Source organism: Theropithecus gelada, chromosome 6 (genome assembly GCF_003255815.1).
Source record: "Theropithecus gelada isolate Dixy chromosome 6, Tgel_1.0, whole genome shotgun sequence".
NCBI classification, from domain to species: Eukaryota; Metazoa; Chordata; class Mammalia; order Primates; family Cercopithecidae; genus Theropithecus; species Theropithecus gelada.
The window spans coordinates 176,670,031-176,676,075 of NC_037673.1; the positions used below are offsets into that span (position 1 = coordinate 176,670,031).

General features: G+C 41.1%; 1 non-coding gene across 1 annotated transcript; it reads left to right on the forward strand.

The window, feature by feature from the left end:
• Positions 1-645: 645 nt before the first annotated feature.
• Positions 646-749, forward strand: LOC112627178. Its single transcript, XR_003120045.1, has one exon. It is a non-coding gene; the product is annotated as a U6 spliceosomal RNA (small nuclear RNA).
• Positions 750-6,045: the final 5,296 nt, after the last annotated feature.

Sequence of the window (6,045 nt, forward strand, 5' to 3'; positions counted from 1 at the left end):
TTTTTTTTTTTTTTTTTTGAGAAGGAGTCTTGCTCTGTTGACCAGGCTGGAGTGCAGTGGCATGATCTCAGCTCACTGCAACCTTCACCTCCTGGGTTTAAGCGATTCTCGTGCCTCAGCTTCCCGAGTAACTGGGATTACAGGCATGCATCACCATGCCCGGCTAATTTTTGTATTTTTAGTAGAGATAGAGTTTCACCACGTTGGCCAGGCTGGTCTCAAACTCCTGCCTTCAGGTGATCCACCTGCCTCAGCCTCCCAAAAGTGCTGGGATTACAGGCGTGAGCCACCGCACCCAGTCGACAGTGTTCTTTGATGCACAAAAGTTTTTAGTCTTGATAAAGTATAAATTTATCTATTGTTATTGTCGCATGTGACTTTGGTGACATCTGAGCACCAATTTCCAAATCCAAGGCATTAGGATTTGCCCCAGTGTTTTCTCTACGAGTTTTATACCTTTAACGGTTATACTTATGTCTTTGGTCCCTTTTGAGTTAACTTTTGATTATAGTGTGAGGAAAGACCTGAGCTTTATTTTTTTGCATTTGGATATCTGGTTAGCCCAGCATCATTTATTGAACAGATTGTTCTCTGTGAAATGGCTTTGAAATATTATTGGTTGAAGATTTGTTTTTCTGAGTTCCCTTGCTTCAGTAGCAAATATACTAAAAACTGGAATGATACAGAGGAGATTAGGATGGCCCCTGGGCAAGGATGACATGCAAATTTGTGAAGTGTTCATTTTATTAGAAATAAAAATTAAATTACAAATTTTTTAAGGAATTATTTTTTGGATATACAATTCTTGGTTGACAGTTTTTTTTCTTTCAACATTTTAAATATGCCAACCTTCTGGCCTCCACAGTTTCTGATGAGAAATCAGCTGTTAATCTCATTGAGGATCCCTTATATGTGACAAGTTTACTTCTCTGGTGATGCTTTGAAGATTCTCTCTTTTGCTGGATAGGAGTGAAGCAAGACGGCAAAATGGGACTTTACAGTGATTGTCCCGCCACAGAAACATCAATTTGAACAACTATTCATGCTTGAAAATATCTTCACGCGAGCTCAGGAAACCAGGTGAGAGATCGCAGTACCTGGCTGTAGCATAATGAGAAATTATACACTGGCACGGGTAGGATAGGCGGTTTTAAATTACCCACATCATCCTTCCCCAGCCCCAGGCAGCATAGAATTGAGAGACATGCCATCCTCTGGGGAGGAAGAGAGGGAAGTGAGCAAAGGACTTTTCCTTAGACCCCAATACCAGGCCCAGCACCAGGAAAACCCCCACATCCCATATTCCAGGCCAGTAATCATGGACTGAGACTCTAAACCTGCCCTCAGATCACACCATATACAAAAATTAACTCAAAATGAATTAATGACTTAAATGTAAGTACCAAATTATTTATTTATTTATTTTTTTTTTTGAGACGGAGTCTCGCGCTGTCGCCCAGGCTGGAGTGCAGTGGCGCGATCTCGGCTCACTGCAAGCTCCGCCTCCCGGGTTCACGCCATTCTCCTGCCTCAGCCTCCCGAGTAGCTGGGACTACAGGCGCCCACCACCGCGCCCGGCTAGTTTTTTGTATTTTTAGTAGAGATGGGGTTTCACTGTGGTCTCGATCTCCTGACCTTGTGATCCGCCCGCCTCGGCCTCCCAAAGTGCTGGGATTACAGGCGTGAGCCACCGCGCCCGGCTTGTAAGTACCAAATTATGAAACTACTAAAAGAAAACGTAGGGGAAAATCTCTATGGCACTGGCCTGGGTAAGGAGTTTGCCCAAAGCATAGGCAACAAAAGCAAAAATAGATAACTGGGATTACATCAAGCTATAAAGTTTCTTTTTTCTTTTTTCTTTTTTTGAGACAGGGTCTCACTCTGTTGCCCAGGCTGGAGTGCAGTAGTGTGATCACAGCTCACTGCCACCTTGACCTCCAGGCTCAGGAGATTTTTTAAAATTTACTTTTATTTTTGTATGTATCTAAAATATTTCAAAAGCATATAAAATGTATATTCAGACACACTGTTACATTTCTTCCCTCAGCCTTACTATGACCATACCGTGTAGTTAACCATATGGTATGGTAAATTCACATTTCTTCCCTCAGCCTATGACCATACCGTGCAGTTAACCATATGGTATGGTAAATTCACATTTCTTCCCTCAGCCTTACTATGACCATACCGTGTAGTTAACCATATAGTATGGTAAATTCACATTTCTTCCCTCAGCCTTACTATGACCATACCGTGCAGTTAACCATATGGTATGGTAAATTCACATTTCTTCCCTCAGCCTATGACCATACCGTGTAGTTAACCATATGGTATGGTAAATTCACATTTCTTCCCTCAGCCTATGACCATACCATGTAGTTAACCATATGGTATGGTAAATTCACATTTCTTCCCTCAGCCTATGACCATACCGTGTAGTTAACCATATAGTATGGTAAATTCTATATTTTTTGTTCTTCTTGGGTGTCTTTTCTTTTTATTATACTTAAGTTCTGGGACACATGTGCAGAACGTGCAGGTTTGTTACACAGGTATACACGTGCCATGGTGGTTTGCTGTACCCATCAACCCGTCATCTACATTAGGTATTTCTTCTAATGTTTCCTTTCCCTTGCCCCTCATCCCCAACAGGTCCCAGTGTGTGATGTTCCCCTCCCTGTGCCCATATGTTCTCATTCATTGTTCAACTCCCACTTATGAGTGAGAACATGTCGTGTTGGGTTTTCTGTGTTAGTTTGCTGAGAATGATGGTTTCCAGCTTCATCCATGTCCCTGCAAAGGACACGGACTCATTCTTTTTTATGGCTGCATAGTATTCCATGGTGTGTATGTGCCACATTTCTTTTATCCAGTCTGTCACTGATGGGCATTTGGGTTGGTTCCAAGTCTTTGCTATTGTGAATAGTGCTGCAATAAACATATGTGTACATGTGTCTTTATAGCAGAATGATTTATAATCCTTTGGGTATACACCCAGTAATGGGATTGCTGGTCAAATGGTATTTCTAGTTCTAGGTCCTTGAGGAATCGCCACACTGTTTTCCACAATGGTTGAACTAATTTACATTCCCACCAACAGTGTAAAAGCATTCTTATTTCTCCACATCCTCTCCAGCATCTGTTGTTTCCTGGCTTTTTAATGATAGCCATTCTAATTGGTGTGAGACTGTATCTCATTGTGGTTTTGATTTGCATGTCTCTAATGACTGGTGATAATGAGCCTTTTTTCAAATGTTTGTTGGTCGCATAAATGTCTTCTTTTGAAAAGTGTCGTTCATATCCTTTGCCCACTTTTTGATGGGTTTTTTTTTTTCCCTGTAAATTTATTTAAGTTCTTTGTAGATTCTGGATATTAGCCCTTTGTCAGATGGATCGATTGCAAAAGTTTTCTCCTATTCTGTAGGTTTGTCTGTTTACTCTGATCATAGCTTCTTTTGCTATGCAGAAGCTCTTTAATTTAATTAGATTCCATTTGTGAATTTTGGCTTTTGCTGCCATTGCTTTTGGTATTTTAGTCATGAAGTCTTTGCCCATGCCTGTGTCCTAAATGGCATTGCCTAGGTTTTCTTCTAGGGTTTTTACGGTTTTAGTTCTTATGCTTAGATCTTTAATCCAGCTTGAGTTAATTTTTGTATAAAGTGTAAGGAAGGTGTCCAGTTTCAGTTTTCTGCATATGACTAGCCAGCTTTCCCAACACCATTTATTAAATAGGGAATCCTTTCCCCATTGCTTGTTTTTGTCAGGTTTGTCAAAGATCAGATGGTTGTAGATGTGTGGTATTATTTGGGAAGGCTCTGTTCTGTTCCATTGTTCTATATATCTGTTTTGGTGCCAGAACCAAGCTGTTTTGGTTACTGTAGACTTGTAGTATAGTTTAAAGTCAAGACAGTGTGATGCCTCCAGCTTTGTTCTTCTTGCTTAGGATTGTCTTGGCTAAATGGGCTCTTTTTTGGTTCCATATGAAATTTAAAGTAGTTTTTTTCTAATTCTGTGAAGAAGGTCAATGGTAGCTTGATGGGAATAGCACTGAATCTATTAATTACTTTGGACAGTGTGGCCATTTTCACGATACTGATTCTTCCTATCCATGAGCATGGAATGTTTTTCCATTTGTTTGTGTCCTCTCTTACTTCCTTGAGCAGTGGTTTGTAGTTCTCCTTGAAGAGGTCCTTTGTATCACTTGTAAGTTGTATTCCTAGATATTTTATTCTCTTCATAGCAATTGTGAATGGGCGTTCACTCATTATTTGGCTCTCTGTTTGTCTATTATTGGTGTTTAGGAATGCTTGTGATTTTTGCACATTGATTTTGTATCCTGAGACTTTGCTGAAGTTGCTTCTCAGTTTTTGCGCTGAGACAATGGGGTTTTCTAAATGTACAATCATGTCATCTGCAAATAGAGATAATTTGGCTTCCTCTCTTCCTATCTGAATACCCTTTATTTCTTGCTCTTGCCTGATTGCCCTGGCCAGAACTTCCAATACTATGTTGAATAGGAGTGGTGAGAGAGGGCATCCTTGTCTTGTGCTTGTTTTCAAAGGGAGTGCTTCCAGTGTTGGCCCATTCAGCATGATATTGGCTGTGGGTTTGTCATAAATATCTTTCATTATTTTGAGATACATTCCATCAATACCTAGGTTATCAAGTGTTTTTAGCATGAAAGGCTGTTGAATTTTATTGAGGGCCTTTTCTGCATCTATTGAGATAATCATGTGGTTTTTGTCATTGGTTCTGTTTATGTGATGGATTACATTTATTGATTTGCATATGTTGAACCAGCCATCCCAGGGATGAAGCTGACTTGATTGTGGTTGATAAGCTTTTTGATGTGCTGCTGGATTTGGTTTACCAGTATTTATTGAGGATTTTTGCATCAATTTTCATCAGGGATATTAGCCTAAAATTTTTTTGTGTGTGTCTCTGCCAGGTTTTGGTAGCAGGATAATGCTGGCCTCATAAAATGAGTTAGGGCGGATTCCCTCTTTTTCTATTGCTTGGAATAATTTTAGAAGGAATGGTACCAGTTCCTCTTTGTACCTCTGGTAGAATTCGGCTGTGAATCCATCTGGTCCTGGGCTTTTTTTGGTTGGTAGGCTCTTAATTACTGCCTCAATTTCAGAACTTGTTATGGTTCTTTTCAGGGATTGGACTTCTTCCTGGTTTAGTCTTGAGAGGGTGTATGTATCCGGGAATTTATCCATTTCTTCTATCTTTTTTTTTTTTTTTTTTTTTTTTTTGAGACGGAGTCCAGCTCTGTCACCCAGGCTGGAGTGCACTGGCTCCATCTCGGCTCACTGCAAGCTCCACCTCCTGGGTTCACACCATTCTCCTGCCTCAGCCTCCCGTGTAGCTGGGACTACAGGCGCCCGCCAACATGCCCAGCTAATTTTTTGTATTTTTAGTAGAGACAGGGTTTCACTGTGTTAGCCAGGGTGGTCTTGATCTCCTGACCTCGTGATCTGCCCTTCTCAGTCTCCCAAAGTGCTGGGATTACAGGCGTGAGCCACCGCGCCCGGCCTTCTTCTACATTTTCAAGTTTATTTGTGTAGAGGTGTTTATAGTATTATCTGATGGTAGTTTGTATTTCTATGGGGTCAGTGGTGATATCCCCTTTATCATTTTTTATTGTGTCTATTTGATTCTTCTCTTTTCTTCTTTCTTAGTCGGCTCAGGTGATTTTTCCACCACAGCCTCCCAAGTAACTGGGAGGACAGGTGCATGCCACTATGCCCAGCTGAGTTTTGTTTTTTGAATTTCTTTTTGGTACAGACAGAGTTTTGCCATGTTACCCAGGCTGGTCTTGAGCTCCTGGGCTCAAGCAGGCTGCTCACCTCAGCCTCCCAAAGTGCTGGGATTACAGGTGTGAGCCACTGCGCCCAGCTCTAAAACGCTTCTGCACAGCGAGGGAAAAAATCAGCAGAGTGAAGAGACAATCTCCAGAATGAGAGAGAACACTTGCAAACTACTCATCTGCTACAAAGTCGGCATCTAAAATATACAAGGAACTCAAACAGCTCAACAGCA